At 44.9% G+C, this 26,309-nt stretch overlaps 1 protein-coding gene across 1 annotated transcript in view; it reads right to left on the bottom strand.

The window, feature by feature from the left end:
• dner (delta/notch-like EGF repeat containing) overlaps positions 1–26,309 on the bottom strand; it is a 311,214-nt gene that overhangs the window by 271,035 nt on the left and 13,870 nt on the right. The gene's annotated exons all lie outside the window — the stretch shown is intronic.

Raw genomic sequence — 26,309 nt, 5'->3', positions numbered from 1 at the left:
GTTAATCCAGGGATCAATCTTTTTGTTTCAGATATTAGAAATTTTGCATCATTCAAAGTAGGTCATGGGGGGGGGGGCGCTGAAATTATGAAGTCAACAGAGGCTGTTTCCCCTGGTGGGTATAGCCTCAAAATAAGGAGGAGTAGATTTAGGACTGAGCTGAGGAGGAACTTGTTCGCCCAGAATCTGTGAAATTCCCTGCCCAGTGAAGCAGTTGAGGCTACCCCCATTGAATGTTTTAAGGCAAAGATAGATAGATTGTGAACAGTAAAGGAATTAAGAGTTAGGATGAGGGGGTGGGTAAGTGGAGCTGAGGCCATGAAAAGATCAGCCATGAACTTACTGAATGGTGGAGCAGGCTCGAGGGGCCAGACGGCCTACACCTGCTCCTCGAGGGGCCAGACGGCCTACTCCTGCTCCTCGAGGGGCCAGAATGGCCTCCTCCTGCTCCTCGTTCTTATGTTCTTATGAGGTTCTGACTGATAGCCTTCCATGACACAAAACAGATGAACAAATAATTCATTTATTTGCTGTTTGTGGGGGTTTAACTGTTTTGTGTGTACAATAACTGCTTTGTTTGCCTGCATAATAACAGATTCTCAATTCATTGTTAATAAGATGTTTTTGATCTTTTTGAGAGTGAAGGTATTATTTTAATATTGCTTTTGATTCCTTCTGTCCCTTCCTTCTTTCATGGTTTGGAGTTGCCGGTGTTGGACTGGGGTGTACAAAGTTAAAAATCACACAACACCAGGTTATAGTCCAACAGGTTTAATTGGAAGCACACTAGTTTTCGGAGCAACGCTCACTATCACCTGATGAAGGAGCGTCACTCAGAAAGCTAGTGTCCTTCCAATTAAACCTGTTGGACTATAACCTGGTGTTGTGTGATTTTTAACTTCCTTCTTTCAAGTTGACTCATTAATAAATGGATGCAGGCAAACAGAGCATCAGTATAATTGCTTAATTGACTAATTATGTTCAGGAGGGCTTTTAATACACTGGCAATCCATGTAATTTTCCTCACACTGTAGCCCATGAAATGCACTCCAATTATATACTGTTTCAGGCTTCTCCATTGTTCTACACAACAGCTACAACTGTGAGGCCTGAACAACCACAAAGGAATCAAACTGTGGTTCTCTCTTTCATTAACGATTGCTGGCTCATGTCTGAGTGTCTTCATAGCTGTCAGTCAGTCATGGTCAGCTTGTCACAGCCATAAGCTTACCCAGGAATGACAAAATAATAACAATACACACAGAAACCAGTCACCAGGAGCAGGCCCCTCAGCCTCCTCCACCACTCACTATGATCTGATGACTCCACATTCCCCCAATAACCCCTTGTTCCTCAGGAACTGACCTACCTTTTCCATTAAAGTATTTAAAGACTCTGTTTCCACAGCTCCAAACACCCGTGGCCTTCTGAGACAAAAATTCTCTTTATCTCTGTCTCCAATGGACAGCACTTCCTTTTTAAACAGTGGACACTAGTTTAAGATTCTTTCACCATCTCCACAACCACCTTGTCAAACCCCTCAGGATCTTATGGATATTTCCCGTACAACCCATTCAGATGTGCTGTTACACACCTCTGAAGCAGGTGGGGCTTGAGCCAGGGTCTCCTTGTTTAGAGGGAGGACATTACCACTGCACTGCAAAAAACCCATGTAAGATCATTATACATATCAATCAAGGTACCCCTTACATTTCCAATCTCCACCGAAGGCACACCTAGCCTGTATATATCATACCATTTCTGAAATTGAGAAGCTTTAACATAGAATCTCTGCGGTGTGGAAGTAGACCATTTGGCCCATTGAGTCCAGACTGACCCTCTGAAGAGCATCCCACCCAGACCCAGCCCCTTACCCTATCGTGTCCTTGTCAGTCTGGTTTGCTGTTTTTATTCACAGGATGGGGGTGTCACTGGCTAGGCCAGCATTTATCATCCATCCCTAATTGCCCAGTTGGCAATTAAGAGTCAACCACATTGCTGTGGGTCTGGAGTCACATGTACACCAGACCAGGGAAGGGCAGCAATTTCCTTTCCTGAAGGGCATTTTCCCAACAATGGGTTCCCAGTCAGCATCAGATTTTTAATTCCAGATTTTTTTAAAAATTGAATTCAAATTCCACCATCTGCTGTAGTGGGATTCGAACTCAGAACATTACCTGGGTCTCTGGATTAATAGTCCAAGATAATACCACTAGGCCATCACCCCTCTCCTCTTGAGTGGTTAAGCTTGGTCCTTAGATCTCCCTCAACTTTATTCAACTTTATTCTTTTGACTCTATGTTCCTGAAAGAATCACAGGTCTTTCAGACTCACCCCCATGCAATGGTTTGCCAGGAGGGATTTTTAATAAACCTTGTATTTCTCCTCTTATCACAACTCTTCGGGCATGAGTTCAAAGAAATCACTTCATGATGACCAGGACCTTTGTGTCTTCATGAATTGGAGAGAAGAATGACTCTGTTTGAAACAGACAGTAAGCTGTGGCTTGTCACCTGGTAGTTAGACATATCCTCTGCCTCAACCTATTTACAAACAGCTCTCTTTTTGTCTAAGAAGTGTATTATTAAAAAGCTGTGAGGTTTTTTTTAAGAAAGACTTTGGTGTAACTCATTCCTGAAAAAAATCAAAAGTTGTGAGGTATCATGAACATATTGATGCAAATGAACTGCCACAGTGATAGTGGATTGATGATTAATTTTCAAAATATAACATACAGGAGAATCTAGGTGGTGTGAGGAAGCAAAAGTATTGCCCTTCCTAAAAGTTCTTTCCTGTGGTAGGACCATTGCTGTACCATAACTTTACCCAGGGTCTGGAAGAAGAGCTTATGCCCGAAACGTCAAATCTCCTGTTCCTTGGATGCTGCCTGACCTGCTGCGCTTTTCCAGCAACTCATTTTCAGCTCTGATCTTCAGCATCTGCAGACCTCACTTTCTCCTCAGGGTCTGGAGTCACATGTAGGCCAGACCAGGGAAGGACGGCAGATTTTGGGATTTTTTTTGCGACAATCAGCTGGAGGCTATAGCTTCGCCATTAGTCTACAGCTTTTATGCCAAATGTTTATTGAATGCAAATGAGTGCATCTGCCATGTTAGGGCTCAAACCCATATCCCCAGAATACAAACTTGTGATTCTGGATTACTCGCCAAGTAATATTACAGTGACATGACCATTCCTCAGACTTGTCTTCACTGGCAGATTTTTTTTTAAGAAATAATAGAATTGTAAATTCAATCACCTGCTATGTTGGGATTTTGAACCCACATGAACTCCCTACAGCATTGGTCCACCTTGCTAGGTTGCTAGTTCTGTGGGTCAAGATTAGAGTGGTGCTGGTAAAGCACAGCAGGTCGGGCAGCCTCTGAGGGGCAGGGAAATTGATGCTGTGGGTAAAAGCTCTTCACTAGCCCTTCACCATTCCCGATGAAGGGCTTTTGCCCAAAACATTGATTTTCCTGCTCCTCAGATGCTGCCTGACCTGCTGTGCTTTACCAGCACCACTCTAGTCTTGACTCTAATATCCAGCATCTGCAGTACCCACTTCTCCTACTAGTTCTATGATGTTACCATTCCAACACTGTCTCCTCACAGGGCTGTCTGATCTCCGACAATGTGTTGCTCATTTGATGTTAATCAAATATAACTATATTGGAGCAATCCTGCTCATTCTCTTTAAATCTGACTAAAATCCACTTGTGTATTTACAGATTTGCAATTTTTAAAGCTGAGATATTAGTAAAAGACATTGAGCACTTGGTCAATAAGTGTATATGGGTAAAAGATGGAAAAAGATGCAGATTATAGCTATATCAGAGACACGAATATGTCCATTTATTCTGCTTTCATGTGCTCTGGACCTGTTAGGTAACAGTTTCTTTCTAACCTTCGACAAAAATAGCATACAGCAATCAACGTGCTACTGAATCCGTTTTATAAGTTCTCTCCTGAGATTTTGTAATGAATTATTTCAGTCAACTCACACAGATTTTACTTTATGTGATCAAGTCAGGCTCAATAATATTTCACAGGTATTGGTTGAATCCTTGTTCGACATTTTGTCATTTTAGCCAAAGTCTGAGTAAAACTGAGGCTCCCATCGTCCTATTGGACCATAGGGCTGTTCACTCATTGGAGAGAGAGAGAGAGAGAGAGGGAGAGGGAGAGGGAGAGAGAGAGAGAGAGAGAGAGAGGGAGAGGGAGAGGGAGAGGGAGGGAGAGGGGGAGGGAGAGGGAGAGGGAGAGGGAGAGGGAAGGGAAAGGGGAGGGGGAAGGAGAGAGAGAGTGAAGGGGAAGGGGAGGGGGAGGGGGAGAGAGAGAGAGAGGGGGGAAGGGGAAGGGGAGGGAGAGAGAGAGAGACAGAAAGGGAGGAAGAGAGAGAGAAGGGGAGGGAGAGGGATAGAGAGAGACAGGGGGAAGGGGAGGGGAGGGGGAGAGAGAGAGGAGGAGGGGGCGGGAGAGAGAGAGAGGGGTAAGGGGAGGGGGAGAGAGAGAGGGAAGGGGAGGGAGAGGGAGAGAGAGAGGAGGGGGAGGGGGAGAGAGAGAGAGAGAGGGAAGGGGAGGGGGAGGGGGAGGGAGAGGGAGAGGGAGAGAGAGGGAGAGGGAAGGGGAAGGGAAAGGGGAGGGGGAAGGAGAGAGAGAGTGAAGGGGAAGGGGAGGGGGAGAGAGAGAGAGAGAGAGAGAGGGGGAAGGGGAAGGGGAGGGAGAGAGAGAGAGACAGAAAGGGAGGGAGAGAGAGAGAAGGGGAGGAAGAGGGATAGAGAGAGACAGGGGGAAGGGGAGGGGAGGGGGAGAGAGAGAGAGAGGGAAGGGGAGGGAGAGGGAGAGAGAGAGAGAGGAAGGGGAGGGGGAGAGAGAGAGAGAGGGAAGGGGAGGGGGAGGGAGAGAGAGAGAGGAAAGGGGAAGGGGAGGGAGAGAGAGAGGGAAGGGGAGGGGGAGAGAGAGGGAGAGAGAGAGAGAGAGAGAGATGGGAGGGGGAGGGAGAGAGAGAGAGAGAGAGAGAGAGAGAGAAGGGAAGGGGAGGGAGAGAGAGAGAGAGAGAAGGGAAGGGGAGGGGGAGGGAGAGAGAGAGAGAGGGGGAAGGGGAGGGGGAGAGAGAGAGAGAGAGGGGTAAGGGGAGGGGGAGGGAGAGAGGGAAGGGGAGGGGGAGGGAGAGAGAGAGAGAGGGGGGGGAAGGGGAGGGGAGGGAGAGAGAGGGGGAAGGGAAGGGGGAGGGAGGAGAGAGAGGGAAGGGGAGGGAGAGAGAGAGGGAAGGGAAGGGGAGGGGAGAGAGAGAGGGAAGGGGAGGGGGAGGGAGAGAGAGGGAAGGGGAGGGAGAGAGAGAGGGAAGGAGGGCAGGGAGGGGGAGGGAGAGGGGGAGAGAGAGAGAGAGGGAAGGGGAGGGAGAGAGAGAGAGTGAGGGAAGGGGAGGAGGAGGGAGGGAGAGAGGGAAGGGGAGGGGGGGGAGGGAGAGAGGGGGAAGGGGAGGGAGAGGGAGAGGGGGGGGAAGGGGAAGGGAGAGAGAGGTGGCTGGTTGGTGGTTTAACCTGAGGGTCACCACGTCTCAGACAAGAGGGTGAGTTTATCATGGCCACCACAGCTGGTGTGGGAATTAAACCCATGCTGTTAGTATCACTCTGCGATGCAGTCCAGCCACCTGAGCTAACCAAGCCCCACAGTGCTGTTGCACTGCAGACGGATAGGGAAGTTGTGAATATCCTTGAACTAATTCAAGCTAACATTACATTTTATTCAAAGGGACGTTGGAATGGTGGACAGGAATATGGAGATTGGCACAAGATTTTTTTTAGATTACTTACAGTGTGGAAACAGGCCCTTCAGCCCAACAAGTCCACACCGACCCGCCGAAGCGCAACCCACCCAGACCCCTTCACCTAACACTAGGGGCAATTTAGCATGGCCAATTCACCTGACCTGCACATTTTTGGATTGTGGGAGGAAACCCACCCAGACAGGGGGAGAATCTCCACACAGAGAGTCGCCTGAGGTGGGAATTGAACCTGGGTTTCTGGTGCTGTGAGGCAGCAGTGCTAACCACTGTGCCACTAATGAAACTAGCATAGTTATGATGGGCTTGAATGACCTGTTTCTGTCCCGCAATGATTCTGCGACCAAAGGACTTTTACAATTTTTCACTTGCTAACTGACAGATGTCCAGATTCAACCAGATCATTGCTGTTGGTAAAAAAAAACGATTTCCAAGCCCCGACATATTGCTACTCTGCTTTTGAAAACAACTCCACATTTCCGAGAAAAATCCTGATCAGGGGTCATTCCAAAACATGGAGGCATATGGGCAGATTCAGACAGATCTCCCATATTGTCGAACGGGAATAGCTAACCATCTCCGCCCCCCCAGCTTCCCCCCCCCTTTAATGTGCAGGGGAGTAGGGTGCCAAGTGGGTGTGGGATAGGGTGCCAAAGAGTTAGGTAGGTAAGGTTGCTAGGTGTGTAAAGTGGCAAGTGGGCCAAGGAGGTGATAGAGTGTTTAGGGTATGTCAGGTTGGGGTGGGGAAATATAGGGTCAGGCAGGGGGAGGGCAGCGTGGGGGTGTCAGGAGGGAGGGGAGCATGGTGGGGGAGTTTCGTAATTCCAGGGGAGAGAAAGGGGCTTCAGTGTGGAATGTGGGCAAGTGTGGGTGAAGCAACAGGTCAGGGAGGGTCACTTCCGGTATCAGGGTGCAGAGAATGGGGCATGGAAGGGGTGAGGGGGGATTGTTTTTGTTACTGACCTCCAGCATCTGCAGTTCTTTGTTTTATTTAACCCAAGGGAGACATTGTCTTCATCACATGTTGGTATGAGGAGAAAATCACAAGGTTCAAACTCTCATTCCACTGCTGTGAGGTGGGAACCACTTGGAATCAGTCTCAGTTTTTAATGTGGCATATAAATCAGTTTGGCTAGTGGTAATGCTCAGAATTAAAATTATAATTCTGTGTGTATTGTCTGTATGTATATTGTCTGTGTGTATATTGTGTGTACATTGTCTGTGTTATTGTCTGTGTGTTATAGTCTGTGTGTATATTGTCTGTGTGTACTTTAGTCTGTGTGTATATTGTCTGTGTGTTATAATCTGTGTGTATATTGTCTGTGTGTGTTATTGTCTGTGTGTATATTGTCTGTGTGTTATAATCTGTGTGTATATTGTCTGTGTGTGTTATTGTCTGTGTGTACATTGTGTGTTACAGTTTGGTTAGAAGTGATTCTCAGAGTCTACAGTGCAACCAAGCATAAGATAAAATTCAAGACCTTACAGCACAGAAGGAGGCCATTGGGTCCACCAAAGCCATGTTAGCTCTGTGTGTGGGAAATACTGTCAGCTCCATTTTTCCATTCTGCACTCATAAACTTTTGAACTCATCCATCACCTCCAGCACCACCAGTACCCTCATACAAAGCGAGTTCTAAGTCATTACCACTTACCGTGTGAAAATGTCCTTCTTCACAATCTCCCCTGTATCTCTTGTTTACAATTTTATTCCCATGTCACTCCTTGGAACATAAACCCATGGGAACAGCATTTTTAAAAATTGCACTTATCTGAGCGTGTCATGACCAGCACACCTCCATTAAAGCTCCCTTCAATCTCTTCTGCTCCCTCTCAGTGGCAAACCAGCATCCTATCTGGTCTAAGCTCTGTACCAACCTTCACAGTGTATTGCATTTAGATTTTCACCCCATGTATAACCTTTACATGCACCTCTTTGACCAATACTTAGTCTCAATCCTCTTCCTTTGCAAACTCAATGCAGTGTCTCATTAAATATTCCAGATGCACGTGTGCAATTAATGCTTGAAACATCTTCATTGGAGAAAGGAATGGAGGCACTAAATTATTCCTCCTAGAATCACACATCCATTTCGAAAAGCTTCGTGATTTAAATTGTAAATGACTACTTGCAAGGCTTCATCAATGGTATTTCTTATAGATGTTACAGTTCTTCCTCCTCGACATCTCTATATTGTGATAAATTGTGCAAATGTGTTCAGGTGACGACTGGTAAAAGGAGGAAATCTCACCACCTGCAATGCACCAATGACATTTCACAAATAATGGTTCTGATTCCCTCTAAAATTGTATTAATTTCATCATTTACATTTCTATTGAATGCTGTCTGAATATTTTTAAGATTGCTTTGTTAATTTGTTTTCCATCAAAGGTACAGACAAAATAATCACCCAATAGCAATGGAAAATTACACAAGTCTTTATCAATGGACTTTGAAGAGTTGTATTTTCATTGAGGTGAAGAATGTTAGTAATAGATATTGGACAGAAATGAGTTACATGGTTAGCATACAATTTTTAAAATGTGCCATGATTCCACTTTTTAAACCATCTTAAAACAACATAAAAATCAGGAAACATGTTTAGAGGCTCACTAGATCCTTATCCAAGGAATAAATGCTGACTTTATTAAAAATTTCTGCATATTTCTAATGTACTGCATGAGCAGAATTAGAACGGTATGTTCTGCAAATATTCAAAGCATTCCAGAAGGAAAAGGAAGGAGTGCTAGTTTAATTTGCAGGTCACATTAATGTAGAACTGTGGTTTCTGTCAGTTTCATTTCTCCAGATAGCTACAAACATTCAGAGATATGATGTGTGAAGTGTCTGAAACCCTCACATTATGGTTATTTGATTACCAGATTGGCTTTATAATTTCGGAGCTTATTTGACATCAAACTCCAGCTGCACAGAGGTGAGTGATTATCACATTCAAAGGAAAAGAATCAATCCTGGCTAAAATAACAGTATGTGAAGTCATCACACTGCAGAGTGTGCACCCAAAGCCACCATGGAATTACTGTGCCAGCCAGCTCTTACACTCAACTTCTGCAAATGGCTGAAGTGACATTGGCTCAGACTGTTAGATTTAAGGGTCATTCCCCTTGTCTCAACCTGAAACTAATCCTGTCTGAAACTTTAGATTAGATTAGATTACTTACAGTGTGGAAACAGGCCCTTCGGCCCAACATGTCCACACCGACCCGCCGAAGCGCAACCCACCCATACCCCTACATTTACCCCTTAGCAAACACTACGGGCAATTTAGCATGGCCAATTTACCTGACCCGCACATCTTTGGACTGTGGGAGGAAACCGGAGCACCCGGAGGAAACCCACGCAGACACGGGGAGAACGTGCAAACTCCACACAGTCAGTCGCCTGAGTCGGGAATTGAACCCGGGTCTCAGGCGCTGTGAGGCAGCAATGCTAACCACTGTGCAACCGTGCCGCCCACAATTTTTCTGAACAGGTAGGACATTTCTGACAACATTTCTAAAACTGTTCCAAGAAAAACAGAAAACCTTTGGCATATTTAAATATAGATTCCCAGGAAATAAAATTCATTTATGGGAAGTGGGTCTCATTGGCAGGGCCAGTATTTATTGCCTAGCCCTAGTTGAGGTCCATGTGCTGTGGGTTGACCCACAATGCCCTTAAGGAGGGAACTTCAGGATTCTGATGAGCTTAAACTTTTGGTGTGCTTAAAACTTTGATTTGGAATTTTAAATAGACAATGCGGCTTTTTAAATTTACTTTCATTCCTGACGTTAATAAACTTCAGTTTAATTATCAAAGCGCGATCTACAGCATTGCAGCTTGTGGTTAGAGCCAAGTTTGTTCAAACCAAATCAAAACATGATCTACTGAACTGAGTTTCTGTCTGCAATCTGACACATCTGATAATGACATCAGCTGGGAACATACCAAGTATAAATCTCACGATAGCAAAGAACATAGAACCTTACAGTGCAGGAACAGGCCCTTCGGCCCTCCAAGCCTGCACTGATCCAGATCCTCAATCTAAATCTGTTGCCTATTTTCTAGAGATCTGTATCCCTCTGTTCCCTGCCCATTCACATATCTGTCTAGATACATCTTAAATGGCATTATCGTTCCTGCCTCTACCACCTCCACTGGCAACATATTCCAGGCACCCACCACCCTCTGTGTGAAGAACTTTCCACACATATCTCCCCTAAACTTTTCCCCTCTCACCTTGAACTCATGACCCCGAGTAATTGAGTCCCCCCACTCTGAGCAAAAGCTTCCTGCTACCCACCCTGTCTACACCTCTCATGATTTTGTAGACCTCAGTCAGGTCCCCCTCCAACCTCTGTCTTTTGAATGAAAATAATCCCAGTCTACTCAACCTCTCCTCATAGCTGGCACCCTCCATACCAGGCAACAACCTGGTGAACCTCCTCTGCGCCCTCTCCAAAGCATCCACATCCTTCTGGTAATGTGGTGACTGGATATGTACACAGTATTCCAGATGTGGCTGAACCAAAGTCCTATATAACTGTAGTTGTAGCATCTCTACCCAAAGGCTCTCAGATACCTCGTCCTCCCAATGACTCACCTTTCCTGCCCTCTGTGCTTCCTACCCAGTCATTAAGGACTCCTTTTCCTTCTCTCGCTTCCCCACTAACTGCTCCTCCATTCACTTCCACCATACTCGACCTCTCCCTTTGTCTCATTGCAGGAATAGTTGCCGCACCCCCTATTAGATTACATTAGATTAGATTACTTACAGTGTGGAAACAGGCCCTTCGGCCCAACAAGTCCACACCGACCCGCCGAAGCGCAACCCACCCATACCCCTACATTTACCCCTTACCTAACACTACGGGCAATTTAGCATAGCCAATTCACCTGACCTGCACATCTTTGGACTGTGGGAGGAAACCGGAGCACCTGGAGGAAACCCACGCAGACATGGGGAGAACGTGCAAACTCCACACAGTCTGTCGCCTGAGTCGGGAATTGAACCCGGGTCTCAGGCGCTGTGTCATGTCCAAAGCTTCACAACTGACTAACTAATCTCTGGAATGGTTACACTTGACCAACAAGACTGACTGTGGCTCAAGGACATGGAAACTCAGACTCTGATGAACCAAGTGCAAGACTGACCATGGCTGAGCCCCTTGACTGATCATGGTGAGATCTCCTGACTAACTAAAAGCTCCCTTTACCCAACTAAGAACAGCTCCCAGCTGAAGGGTGACCTTATAGAGGTTTATAAGGTCATGAGGGGATTGGATAGGGTAAATAGACAAGGTCTTTTCCATTGGGAGCACAAAACTAGAGGGCAAAGGTTAAAGGTGAGAGGGGAAAGGTTTAATGGACAAAGTGAAGTGGAGCAAGTGGAATTTGTCTTAATGTTTTATCAAGTTTCTTTTTTTCTTTGTTATATTATGGCAGAAGTACTGTTATTCTGAAATTTTTATTTCTTTAATTTTCTAATTTATGACAATATTTTGAACTTTTGAATTTCTGTAATGCTGAGCTTTTTGTGCGTTTATACTTTTCTAATTGTTTTTCCCTGTACCAAGGTAGCTACTATGGTGTCGCAAGTGGAGGCTGTACAATTACAACATTTAAAAGGCGTCTGGATGGGTGTATGAATAGGAAGGGTTTGGAGGGATATGGGCCGGGTGTTGGCAGGTGGGACTGGACCAGTTTAGGAAACTTGGTTGGCATCAATGAGTTGAACCGATGGGTCGGTTTTTGTGTTTGTATGACTCTGTTCAGACAGGACCACTTGCAGAGTGTTTGCCATGTGAACTGATTTAGGACTGCAGCATACACTAGCTTCTGTTGACACAGTGGCACAGCAGTAATGTCACTGGATTGGTGACCCTGAACTCCAAGTGTATGTTCTTGGAACATAGGTTCAAATCCCAACATGGTAGAGGGTCTAATTTGCATTCAAAAAAAGCCTGGACTAAAAAGCTTGCCCAATGATGATTATATAATCACCACAAGTTGCTGTTAAAACCCATCTTGTTCACTAAAACCCTCGAGGGAAGAAAACAGCCATCTTTACATGGTCTACACAGCCAGCTGACTTCTAAATGCCCTCTAGACAATTATGGGAGAGCAGTAATTGCTGTCCACATCCATGAACAAATAAAATGAGAAATGTCCAACCCCTTGACTGTTCAGTGTTGCCCCTGCTGTAAAAAGCTGCCTGTCTCCCTCTGGACTAAAAAGCAGTACAAGTCTCAGAAACTGGCAGCTTTCAAATAAGCACATAGTGAGTGAATGCTAAGACAGCAGGAGAGATTGGGTAGACTTGGGTTCCACTCATTGGAATTTAGGAGGGGGGATCTCATTGAAACATGGACAGCATGGTGGCTATGGGCAGCACGGTGGCTATGGGCAGCACGGTAGCTATGGGCAGCACAGTGGCTATGGGCAGCACGGTAGCTATGGGCAGCACGGTGGCTATGGGCAGCACGGTAGCTATGGGCAGCACGGTAGCTATGGGCAGCACGGTGGCTATGGGCAGCATGGTGGCTATGGGCAGCACGGTAGCTATGGGCAGCACAGTGGCTATGGGCAGCACGGTAGCTATGGGCAGCACGGTGGCTATGGGCAGCATGGTGGCTATGGGCAGCACGGTAGCTATGGGCAGCACAGTGGCTATGGGCAGCACGGTAGCTATGGGCAGCACGGTGGCTATGGGCAGCACGGTGGCTATGGACAGCACAGTGGCTATGGGCAGCATGGTAGCTATGGGCAGCACGGTGGCTATGGGCAGCACAGTGGCTATGGGCAGCACCGTGGCTCAACGGTTAGCACTGCTGCCTCACAGCACCAGGTTTGACAGCCTCGGGCAACTGTCTGTGTGGAGTTTGCACATTCTCCATGTGTCTGCGTGGGTTTCCTCCCACAATCCAAATATGTGCAGGTTAAGGTGAATTGTCCATGCTAAATTAGCCATAGTGTTCAGAGATGTGTAGTTTAGGTGCATTAGTCGGGTAATGGAGAGTAATAGGGTAGGGTCTGGGTGGGTTACTCTTCAGAGGGTCAGTGTGGACCTGTAAGGTCAAATAGCCTGTTTCCACACTGTAGGGATTATGGAGTCATAGAGATGTACAGCATGGAAACATACCATTCGGTCCAACTCGTCCATGCTGACCAGATATCCCAACCCAATCTAGTCCCACCTGCCAGCACCCGCCCCATATTCCTCCAAACCCTTCCTATTCATGTACCCATCCAGATGCCTCTTAACTGTTGCAATTGTACCAGCTTCCACCACTTCCTCTGGCAGCTCATTCCATACACACACCACCCTCTGTATGAAAAAGTTGCCCCTTAGGTCTCATTTATATCTTTCCCTTCTCACCCTAAACCTATGCCCTCTAGTTCTGGATTCCCCGATCCCAGGGAAAAACCTTTGTCTATTTAACCTATCCATGCCCCTCATAATTTTGTAAACCTCTATAAGGTCACCCCTCAGTCTCCAACAGTCCAGGGAAAACAGCCCCAGCCTGTTCAGCCTCTCCCTATAGCTCAGGTCCTCCAACCCTGGCAACATCCTTGTAAATCTTTTCTGAACCCTCTCAAGTTTCACAACATCTTTCCGATAGGAAGGAGACCAGAATTGCATGCAATATTCCAACAGTGGCCTAACCAATGTCCTGTACAGACGCAACATGATCTTCCAATTCCTGTACTCAAGACTCTGACCAATAAAGGAAAGCATACCAAATGCCTTCTTCACTATCCTATCTACCTGCGACTCCACTTTCAAGGAGCTATGAATGTGCACACCAAGGTCTCTTTGTTCAGCAACACTCCCTAGGACCTTACCATTAAGCGTATAAGTCCTGCTAAGATTTGCTTTCCCAAAATGCAGCACCTCGCATTTATCTGAATTCAACTCCATCTGCCACTTCTCAGCCCATTGGCCCATCTGGTCCAGATCCTGTTGTAATCTGAGATAACCCTCTTCACTGTCCACGACACGCCCAATTTTGGTGTCATCTGCAAACTTACTAACGGTACTTCTTATGTTCACACCCAAATCATTTATATAAATGATGAAAGGTAGTGGACCCAGCACTGATCCTTGTGGCACTCCACTGGTCACAGGCCTCCAGTCTGAAAAACCACCCTCCACCACCACCCTCTGTCTTCTACCTTTGAGCCAGTTCTGTATCCAAGTGGCTAGTTCTCCCTGTATTCCATGAGATCTAACCTTACTAATCAGTCTCCCATGGGGAACCTTGTCGAATGCCTTACTGAAGTCCATATAGATCACATCTACTGCTCTGTCCTCATCAATCTTCTTTGTTATTTCTTCAAAAAGCTCAATAAAGTTTGTGAGACATGATTTGTTCTATGACAGCTATGAAAATTATGAAGGGAATAGAAAAGATAGAAGCAGGGAAGTTGTTTCCACTGGCAGCTGAAGCTAGGACTAGGGGGCATAGCCTCAAAATAAAGGGGAGCGGGTTTTGGGCTGAGCTGAGAAGGACCTTCTCCCAAGGCGTTGCAAATCTGTGGAATTCCCTGCCCAGGGAAGCAGTTCAGGCTGCCTCGTTGAATGTGTTTAAGGCAAAGATAGGGAGATTTTTGAACAGTAAAGGAATTTTGACAAGCAGGTGGATAAGTGGAGCTGAGTCCATGAAAAAGATTAGCCATGATCTTATTGAATGGCAGAGCAGACTCAAGTCTATCCTGCTCCTGTCTCTTATGTTCAAGTAAGCTAAGGGTCATAAGATGCATCCGGTGTAGATGTGTGTGGTGTGTTCTTGTCGCTGGACACTAAGTAAGCTAGCAGCAAGTCGTCCCTGTCCCAGAGCTCCACAGCAAGTGTTGGAAGGCTGCAGTGGTGTGTGAGTTGGTCAGAGAGCATGCATGGTGTGGGTGAGGGTGAGGATTTGTGAATGCTGACATCTGTGGATGAAGGGTTAGGGCATATGGCAGCACTGAGGATGTGGGAGCACTATGGTGAAGGCACAGCAAGATGATGGTTGGAAGAGCTGCTCTGATTTACACACTTTTCATACAGTTTTGTCTCTTAGTGAAGGAGTGATGAACCGGAAGTGATTGACGAATCAGTGGATTGGGCTAATAATAAGGTGCAAATGCTTAAAAAGGCAGTTACCCCTCAATAGTGAGATTCTGATTTAAACCCGAAGGGGAAAATTGGAAAATACTTTCTCAATATTGAGATCCTGATATTTTCACTTTTGTCACATTGTCCCACCTTTCCTCCCATTGCCCACGTCACACCAAAAATTCCAACCCTGGTTCAGTCCCTTGTGCTTTAACCTGTTTAATCAGCACATTGGCAATTGTATTCTAGGGCATTTGGGCATATTGTATGAAATCTCCTCCAAATTCCCTTACGACATTCCCATTCCACTTTTAGAGCTTCCTTAAGTTTCTATCTCCATGGCCCAGCCTACGGCTACCTTTTGTAATCCCTCTTTCATTGGTTTGACATCATTTTGTGACCATTTCTTCAAAATTCTTCAGCACAGTGTTCCACATTAAAAGGACACAAAAATTCAAATTGCTGTTGATTCTACCCCTAGCCATCCCTCTTCTTCATCTCTATTACTGGGTGCATAATTTGCATACTAGTACTAGGATTGTTTCACAAGGATTTATGTTGAAGAAATAATGCGTGATTTGAAGATTCCTTGGAGAAATAACACTCCAATATTGTTTGGTATTCATCATCCCGTTGGTCTTGTCATAAGTATCAGTAATTTGCTGCAGGACTATAAGATGCAAGAGCAGGAGTAGGCCATTCAGCCCATCAAGCCTGCTCTGCTATTCAGTAAGATCATGACTGATCTGATAATACCAAACTCCAAGTTCCTGCCTTTTTTCCATAACCCATGATTCCAATACTGATTTAAAAACTCCATAAGGCAGATTTGTCTCTTTGTCTCATCCTCACCACTTGCCCTCCCACCTTCTTTTTTTATCATCGAGTCATTAACATATATTGTAAATAATGTGTCCCCAGTACTAACCCACGTGGCACAAGACTAGTTGCAGGTTGTCATCCTGAAAATGACAAACCTATCCCAATGTTTTGTCTCCCATTAGTTAGCCAATTATCTATCTGTGTTAATATTCTGCACCCAACACAATAGGCTGTTATTTTATTAACAGGAAACAGGAGCAGGAGCCTGCTCTGTCATTCAGTACAATCGTGCTTAATGATCCAACTCAGTCCTCTGTTCCCACTTTCTCCCCAACCTTTTGATTCCTTTCGCTGTAAGAATGATATCTTGCACCTTCTTGAAAATATTCACTGTTCTGCTCTCCGCCACTTTCTGTGGCAGAGAATTCCGCAGGCTCATCCACCCCCTGGGTGGGGATATTTCACCCCATCTCAGTCCAAAATGTTCTAACCCCATATCCTTAAACAGTGACCCCTAGTTCTGGGCTTCCTGGTCATTGGGAACATCCTTCCTGTGCTTACCCTGTCTAGTCCTCTCAGAATTTTATCGGTTTATAAGTAGGCAAGAATTCTCTATTCCTGAGATGCTGCCTGGCCTGCTGTGCTTTGACCAGCAACACATTTGCAGCTGTGATCTCCAGCATCTGCAGACCTCATTTTTTACTCGAAGATTTTAACCTACTGCGAATCCTCTTACAAGGATGCCTTCCTTGAAGAAGCTCTCTTCCTCCCTCTACAAGGATTTCAGTGAGTCCCTCTCTCACTGCACCCCCCGGGTCATCTCCTCTGCACAGAAACTCTTCAGCCACGTTCTCAGCGCTGCCCTCCTAACCTGCAGTCCTCTTCCTGACCTCTCCGCCCCCACCCCACTCCGGCCTATCACCCTCACCTTGACCTCCTTCCACCTATCCCACCTCCATCGCCCCTCCCCCTAGTCCCTCTTCCCTACCTTTTATCTTAGCCTGCTTGGCTCTCTCTCTCTTATTCCTGATGAAGGGCTTATGCTCGAAACGTCGAATTCTCTATTCCTGAGATGCTGCCTGGCCTGCTGTGCTTTGACCAGCAACACATTTGCAAAAGTGAGGACTGCAGATGCTGGAAACTAGCGTTTAGATCAGAGTGGTGCTGGAAAAGCACAGCAAGTCAGGCAGCATCTGAGGAGCAGGAAAATCCTGCATGATTTTCCTGTTCCTCGGATGTTGCCTGACCTGCTGTGCTTTTCCAGCACCACTCTGATCTAGGTTTATAAGTAGTCTAGTGTGTAATACTTCATTGAACACTGTATTGATTAGTTATAGACTGTTTGGTTACTTGTTATTCATTATATTCTTAGAGTTAGTCTTTATGTAGATTTTCATTAAGTTCTATGTAGGTCAGCCCTTGTATATCATGCAATCTACTGATTTTTTTTGTCTGACTCAGTTGCTTTGTTCTCCTGGTTTGCAATAAATGATTTATTGATAAACTTAGTTCAGTGAAACATCATTTGAAATCTCGACCAGAACATGACCTTCCACACACCTGTACCTCATTGACCTATGGTCCAATTAAAACTGGGTTCCTTAGCAGCAATAATCTAAAATTCAAAGACTGATGAAAAGACACGCAAGTCATTCACACTCCAGCTCTCCCCGGTGTCTAGCTATGACCTTCAGGAGGGAACTAGTCAGGAATAAAATGTACATTCTTAAAGCCACTCTTTGTAAAAGGACGTGGTGAAATCTTTTCAAAAGGATCTTTCAGAGACCATCATGGATTTAAAAAAAATCTGGTTTGCATCTTTCTTCCAGTTTCCTTTCTGATTTTAGCAAGGACAATATCAGAAAGGGAGAGGTGCCTCTGTTGCTTAGCAACCGTACCAATAACATGCATCATTCCCTGCTATGATTCTGGATTTCCTTGTACTCTTTCTTTGTACGGTGTAACTCTTTTGCAATATATAACTTTTAAACTGTTTATTTTTCTTGCAATTAATTTATTTTTAGACTTCATTCACTGGTTCTTCTGTTAAATCCTATATTAAATATCATTCTCTAACAAGAGATAATTTAACCATTTGATCATCAACAGGGTTGTCATCACAGAATATCCCCGCTACCAACAGAAACCAAACTGAACTAGCCATATTAATACTGTAGCTACAAGAGAGGGTCAGAGGATAGGAATACTGCAGCAAGTGACTCACCTCCTGACTCCCCAAAGCCTGTCCACTGTCCACAAGGCACAAGTCAGGAGTGTGAAGGAATAATTCCCACGTCCCAGGCTGGGGCAGCTTGACATCATCCAGGACAAAGCACTATCCTCTGCAGGTTCCCCTCCAAGCCACTCGCCATCTTGATTTAGATGTGGTGTCACTGGCTCAAATTCCAGGAACTCCCTCCCTAAGGGCATTGTGGGTCTACCTACAGCAGTTCAAGAAAGCAGCTCACCCCCACCTTCTCAAGGGGCAACTCGAGACAGGCAATGAATACTGTGCCCAGGCAGTGATGCCCATGTTCAGTGAGTGAAAATAGCCTCTGTAACTCAGTGAAATAAAAGCTCACTATTCCATGACCTCTGCTAATAATCAGCTACAAGGACACATTACAAGTTTGTGTTGAATCACACTCCAATTATCTATTTTCTTTACTCCACTATGACATTTTCTATTGAATGAAATCCACTGAAAATGTATGAAAAGACAGACAAAAGAACACAAGATTATTACACAAAAGAACTTTATCAAACAAGATATGTAAAAAAATGATAACAAAGACTTTAACGACCTAACTAACTTTCAAACTTTCAAACCAGCAATACCTATTATAGAAACATCACTCATATTTCAACTCTTTAATTTCCCACTTAGCTAATTCCTTCCAGTGCTCCCTCGTTAACTGCTGAGATAGTTTTATAGCTTCTCTCCAATTCTGCTGACAACTTGCAAACTTCTTTCCAAATGCTGTCAACTTTGCAGGAGACTTTACAAAATAAAACCCTTCCGCTGAGAGGAAACTGTTCTCCTGAACCAGAAACGATTTTTCTGAACTGAAGTCAAAACAAAACAAATCACCCCTGATCTGGATTCTCTGTTTGTCTTAAACTGCTCCTGCCCCACCGAACTCACTTCTACCTACCTCGACACTGTCCTATCCCCCCTAGGCCAGGAACTCCCCACATACTTTCGAGACACCACCCAAGCCCTCCACCTCCTCCAAGACTTCCGTTTCCCCGGCCCCCAATGCCTCATCTTCACCATGGATATCCAATCCCTCTACATCTCCATTTGCCATGACCAGGGCCTCCAAGCCCTCCGTTTCTTCATCCCCCAACGTCCCCAACAGTACCCTTCCACCGACACTCTCATTCGTTTGGCCGAACTGGTCCTCACCCTTAACAATTTCTCCTTTGAATCCTCCCACTTCCTCCAGACCAAAGGGGTAGCCATGGGCACACGTATGGGCCCCAGCTATGCCTGTCTCTTTGTTGGCTACATAGAACACCATAGTTACACCCGCACCACTCCCCACCTCTTCCTCCGCTACATTGATGACTGCATTGGCGCCACCTCCTGCTCCCGCGAGGAGGTTGAGCAATTCATCAACTTCACCAACACATTCCACCCTGACCTTAAATTTACCCGGTCCATCTCTGACACCTCCCTCCCCTTCCTGGACCTCTCCATCTCCATTAATGACGACTGACTTGACTCTGACATTTTTTACAAACCCACCAACTCCCACAGCTACCTGGATTACACCTCTTCCCACCCTACCTCCTGCAAAAATGCCATCCCATATTCCCAATTCCTCCGCCTCCGCCGTATCTGCTCCCAGGAGGACCAGTTCCACCACAGAACACACCAGATGGCCTCCTTCTTTAGAGACCGCAATTTCCCTTCCCATGTGGTTAAAGATGCCTTCCAATGCATCTCATCCACATCCTGTACCTCTGCCCTCAGACCCCACACCTCCAACCATAACAAGGACAGAACACCCCTGGTGCTCACCTTCCACCCTACCAACCTTCGCATAAACCAAATCATCCGCCGACATTTTCGCCGCCTCCCAACGGACCCCACCACCAGGGATATATTTCGCTCCCCACTCCTTTCCGCCTTCCGCAAAGACCGTTCCCTCCGTGTCTACCTGGTCAGGTCCATGCTCCCCCTACGACCCACCCTCCCCTCCTGGCACTTTCCACTGCCACTGCAGGAATTGCAAAACCTGCACCCACACCTCCTCCCTCACCTCTATCCAAGGCCCTAAAGGAGCCTTCCACTTCCATCAAAATTTTACCTGCACATCCACCAATATCATTTATTGTATCCGTTGCTCCCGATGCGGTCTCCTCTACATTGGGGAAACTGGACACCTCCTAGCAGAGCGCTTTAGGGAACATCTCCGGGACACCCGCACCAATCAACCCCACCGCCCCGTGGCCCAACATTTCAACTCCCCCTCCCACTCTGCCGAGGACATGGAGGTCCTGGGCCTCCTTCACCGCCGCTCCCTCACCACCCGACGGCTGGAGGAAGAAGCCTCATCTTCCGCCTCGGAACACTTCAACCCCAGGGCATCAATGTGGACTTCAAAAGCTTCCTCATTTCCCCTTCCCCCACCTCACCCCAGCTCCAACCTTCCAGCTCAGCACTGTCCCCATGACCTGTCCTACCTGCCTATTTTCCTTTCCACCTATCCACTCTACCCTCCCCTCTGACCTATCATCTTCACCCTCACCCCCATTCACCCATTTGCTACCTTCTCCCACCTTCCTCCCTGACGTATCATCTTCATCTCCTCCCCCACCCACCTATTGTACTCTATGCTACTTTCTCCCCACCCTCACCCTCCTCTCATTTATCTCTCCAATCTTCAGGCACTCTGCCTTTATTCCTGATGAAGGGCTTTTGCCCGGAACGTCGATTTTCCTGCTCCTCAGATGCTGCCTGACCTGCTGTGCTCTTCCAGCACCACTCTAATCCAGAATCTGGTTTCCAGCATCTGCACTCCTGGTTTTTACCATTAAACTAAAAAGTACAATCATTCCATCGATTAATATCTTAGCAATCCTACTTTACTGAATCACAGGCTTTCTTGAAAATGGTGTGTTTAGGTCACTGTTCCAAATGATTTCTGACCTTTTGATTAAAATAAAAGTTACATTATAGAATTAAAACTGAAATCTGTCAGTTTCTATTTTAAAATTCAAATTCCAAAAATGATAATATCTCTCAAAGCATCCCCAAAGTATACAATCAAGTGCAACCTTTAATAGGTATTTTCATTTTCCATCAAAATCCCTTTTTGTCACTATTTCTAGTTAACTTTGACAGCGAGAATGTAATTTTTAAACATCCAATAATTTTCACAACAAACCTTATTCTATTCAAGTCCATTTTTGATCACTACATTCATTTTCATTCATATTTATGGACAAAGCAATGGTATGTGATGGGTGGCACAGTGGTTAGCACTGCTGCCTTATAGCGCCAGAGACCTGGGTTCAATTCCCACCTCGGGTGACTGACTGTGTGGAGTTTGCACGTTCTCCCTGTGTCTGTTTGGGTTTCCTCCTGCAGTCCAAAGATGTGCAGGTTAGGTAAATTGGCCATGCTAAATTGCCCACAGTGTTAGGTGTAGGGGAATGGGTCAGTTGGGACAAAGGGCCTGTTTCCACACTGTAAGTAATTTAATATAATATTGTCCTTGCCAGCAACATTAATTATTTAAAAATTATATGGTTATAGGATTAAACTCCAACAAAGCAGTCTTAATTCTTTCTGTGGGATGTTTCAAAACAAGACAGAGTTGTATTCCGTATAAATCAGGGCTTCCCAGGGGATTGGGAACCCAAGTGACCTTGTGCGTAGAAAGTGTGGGGTCACAGGCTTCGAGGCAGTATTGGCTGTCATGCATATCTGACCAACTTATCATATTTATGCCTCCACTGTAACAGGTCTCATTGAGAGGCCGCAAACATTTTCAAGGCTGAGAATGAGGCCACAGTGGGAAAATGGCTGGGAGGTACCGGTGTAACTAAACATCGCTTCAGAGTTATTGGAACTGTAACAATCAGACTTCTGCATACCAAGACAGGGCTCAGTAACTCTCCCTCCAACATTGATTGTTTCCATTGACAAGTATTCAATTTTCTGTAAGAGTTTCTGACTGACTGTTTGATCCCAATTCCACCTTCCTGGAGAAAAATGATATTGCAGGAATCAACAGTTGGAAAAGTGTCTCCTAATTCAATGCAACCTGTGTGATTGATGAAGCCATACTGACATTCTTCTGACCAGTTAAATGTCAGGCCTTTCTTCAATAAACCTGTGAAAGGAACTAATGTGGTGTTGAAATATGGACCAAATCCCCAATAAAATCCGCTCCTGCCAATATTTACCAGAGTTTTACAATTTGCTTTCGGCTTGGGAAGAGTCTAACATAACCCTTATTTTCCCTTATCGAGGTACAACTTATCCTCAACCCAAAGTGCAGCCCAAATGAATCACTTTCACATCGGCAAACTATTCTTTAGCCAGATTTAGGACGAAATTGGCTCTTTGTAGCCAATCAAACCATAGTCAAGTGATGGAAACATTCTTACTGAGGTTAGCTGAATACAAGCATGTCATCAGGATAGATTTATCTCTCAGCCCTGACCCACAACCTCATTCCGGATTAGAGTGGTGCTGGAAAAGCACAGCAGTTCAGGCAGCATCCGAGGATCAGGAAAAGCCCTTTTGCCCGAAACGTCGATTCTCCTGCTCCGTGGATGCTGCCTGAACTGCTGTGCTTTTTCAGCAACACTCTGATCCAGAATCTGGTTTCCAACATCTGCAGCCATTGCTTTTACTTCATTCCTGATGAAAGGCTTATGCTCGAAACGTCGATTCTCCTGCTCCTTGAATGCTGCCTGATTAGTTGTGCTTTCCCAGCACCACTCCCTTGACTCATCAAAGATGACATAATTGTAGAATCTTTCAACTACGTGCTGATTAATCAGTGAAAAGTTGCTGAAGTATTTTTTATTCTAAATTGAAAATGGATAAAGTCCATCCAATGTGACAAAAGTTAGCATATTTTTGCCTCTGTCAGTCAATGGAACTTCCCAATACACTTAAACATGTCAATTTTTGTAAGAAATTGTGTTTGGAATTGGAAATGAGTTCCCCTTTGTTACAGCATTGACTTTGCAATACATTCATTTTGTAACCCACTTGGTTTTGGCACCATCACAATCGGTGATCTCCAGTCGTTATGGTTTAGTTCAATCATGTCATTGCCTATTCTGAAATGTTACCGCATGGGTAAACACCACCCCACCCCACCCGGCTAGTTTAAACCTGCAACACAGAAATGATTTAACCCATGCTGTGATTTGTTAAAATTCAAGAGGCCAAGAATTATCCTAAAAGGTCACTATTTAAAGTAAAAAAATAACAACTTTATTTTTTAAAGTCTAACAGAGAATAATTAACTTACAACTATTTACAGCTCTATTCTCTAACCTTTCTTATACCTTCCCCTCTACAATACAGGTCTGATAAAACCCCCAACTGAGATTGTCAGAAAAATTCAAATTTCAAAACCAGCCAGCTGTCAAATCTTCTATTTGTATCTTCCTCTGTCCTCTTTTCTCCTTCTAAGGGATTTCTGTTTCATGGATCATTGAAAGATAAAGGTACCATTAAGTGAGCTATTATCTGGCAGTCTGCATGTTTTGGTGGTTTGGCAGTTCTCCTCCAACTGTTAAATTTTTTTTGGTTTTATACCCCAAAGCATCAGGTCATTTCATTGGTTTTAATATTGTCAAAATACTAAACTGAAACTTGATTGGAGTTTGGTATTTTGGGACATAATTTAAACTGAGTGGCTGAATATGAATTTGTTTTGTCTCATATCAACCCAGATACTGCTAGTGCTGGACCAAATGTTGCATTTTAAATTTTCCAGTACTCTATGTCACGTTCTCCCCGTGTCAGCGTGGGTTTCCTCCGGGTGCTCCGGTTTCCTCCCACAGTCCAAAGATGTGCGGGTCAGGTGAATTGGCCATGCTAAATTGCCCGTAGTGTTAGGTAAGGGGTAAATGTAGGGGTATGGGTGGGTTTCGCTTCGGCGGGTCGGTGTGGACTTGTTGGGCCGAAGGGCCTGTTTCCACACTGTAAATCTAATCTAATCTATGTGTTTCGCTAAGTCCTTACTAGCTATCGATTCTCTTATGCCTTCATAACAGAGGTTAATTTGTTCCCTCACTTCAGCAAGGTTGAAGAGAATCTAGTTTTATGGGCAGTTCTTCCTCCATATTAGCATATGTATTAGCAAAGGCATATTTTCTATACTATTCACAAGAATCAATTCAGCAGTCTATAATTGGTTTTGTAAGTCATTCAAATTGTTTTGCAGAAAATAGCATAAACTCCCATGAAACGTTTTAAACATTTACGCATTATCCAATCTTGTTGCTCAAAATCAACTATTGAATTTTCAATTTCTCCAATCATTCCAATGTTTTTATGTCACTCCCTATTGCTTTCTCCACTATCCACATTTCTCCTGACTATCCTCCTATCACTATATCTCTTGAACATATTTACATGATACACTTGCTCATTTTTCCGTCTGTCTAGACTACCTAATTTACAGGATGGAGTTTTCAATTCGATAAACTCCAATGTACCTTGCTTTAATAGTTTCTGAGACACAGTTACTAACATCCAGTAAACACATTTTGAAATTTGGCATGCGTAGCTGTTATTTATTATTTGGTTAACATTTTTCAAACTGAATTTGACCAATTCACAAGCTTTGGTTCATTTCCCTCTGAAACATGAAACATTGGTTGAGAGTCTCTGAACTTTAGTTTATAAGTGTGCCCTTAATTAAGTTAAGGGGTCCTCTTGTGTCATGTCTACATCTGTTTAAAAGGACTGAATCCTCTCGATTTAGTAGGGGCTTCCCTAATGCCAAACTGTAACAAGGGAATTCTTTTATCCACACCATTAGGGTTCTCTTGGCAAAACATTCTAATCATGGTCATTAAATTTGGAAACCAATTTTCAAGCTGTATCTGGAGATGATGGATGATAAACCAGAGAGGTTAATTGCTCACTTTTTCTTCTAATATTTGTGACATAAAATCTGAACCTTGACCTTATTGCGTTTCTTTAGGTAATCCATGTAGAGTCATAGATAGAGTCATACAGCACCAAAACAGACCCTTCAGTCCAACTCACTGACCAGACATCCCAATCTGATCTAGTCCCATTTGCCAGTACGAGGCCCATATCCCTCCAAACCCTTCCTATTCACATACCCATCCAGATCCCTTTTAAATGTTGCAATTGTACCAGCCTCCACCACCTCCTCTGGCAGCTCATTCCATACATACATCACTCTCTGTGTGAAAACGTTGCCCCTCAGGTCCCTTCTAAATCTTTCCCATCTCACCTTAAACCTATACCCTAAAGTCCAGGAAATAATCTTGGCCATTCACCGTACCCATGCCCCTCATAATTTTATAACATTCTGTGGGATCACCCCTCAGCCTCCATGTATTCAGCCTCTCCCTATAACTCAAACCCTTCAGTCCCACAACTGTGAATCTTTTCTGCACCCTTTCAAGTTTAACAACAAGATGAGTGACCAGAATTGAGCACAGTATTATAAAAGTGGCCTCACCAATGTCCTGTGCAGCTGCAACATGACATCCCAACTCCTGTATTCAGTGCTCTGACCAATGAAGACAAGCATGCTAAACACCTTCTTCATCACCCTGTCTACCAGAGACTCCGCCCCTGCACCCTAAGGTCTCTTTGTTTGTCAACACTCCCCACGGCCCTACCATTAAGTGCATAAGTCCTGCCTTGGTGTGCCTTACCAAAATGCAACAACTCACATTTATTAAAATTAATCTTCACCTGTCACTCCTTGGCCCATTGGCTCATCTGATCAAGGTCCCTTTGTACTCTGAGGTAATCTTCTTCACTGACCACTACACTGCCTAGTTTGATGTCATGTGCAAACTTACTAACCATGCCTATGTTCACATCCAAATTATTTACAAAGATTTTCACTAGTATTTCCACTACCATTTCTGCCATCATTTTTTTAAAAAGGCATTGTTTCAGGAAATCTTATTGAACCATCCATAAATCTTCAAAGAAACTGTTTCCCAATCCTGGCTTTAGTTGAGCTCTTACCTCAGCACAGTGGCTCAGTGGTTAGCACTGCTGTCACACAGTACCAGGGAGCTGGGTTTAATTCCAGCCCTGGGTGACTGTATGTGTGGAGTTTGCATGTTCTCCCTGCATCTGTATGGGTTTCCTGACAGAGTGGCTGGCTCTCTCAGTTCAGACTTCATCAATAATTTCAAGTTATCTCCTGTTATCTTCTGTTACTCCCAGAACTGTCTTAGCTACTTCCAAAGCCATTTTGAAATTCCAATCTGTGTGATACATTTCACCACAACATTCCTCTTCTATCTTCATCACTTCCAAATACTTGCCTCTTGGGGTGGCGCGGTGGCTCAGTGGTTAGCACTGCTACCTCACAGCACCAGGGACCAGGGTTTTATTCCCACCTCGC

The sequence above is a fragment of the Hemiscyllium ocellatum genome, chromosome 13, assembly GCF_020745735.1.
Source record: "Hemiscyllium ocellatum isolate sHemOce1 chromosome 13, sHemOce1.pat.X.cur, whole genome shotgun sequence".
NCBI lineage: Eukaryota > Metazoa > Chordata > Chondrichthyes > Orectolobiformes > Hemiscylliidae > Hemiscyllium > Hemiscyllium ocellatum.
The sequence above is the reverse complement of the archived record's forward strand: the minus strand, read 5'-3'. Positions and strand labels throughout refer to the sequence as shown.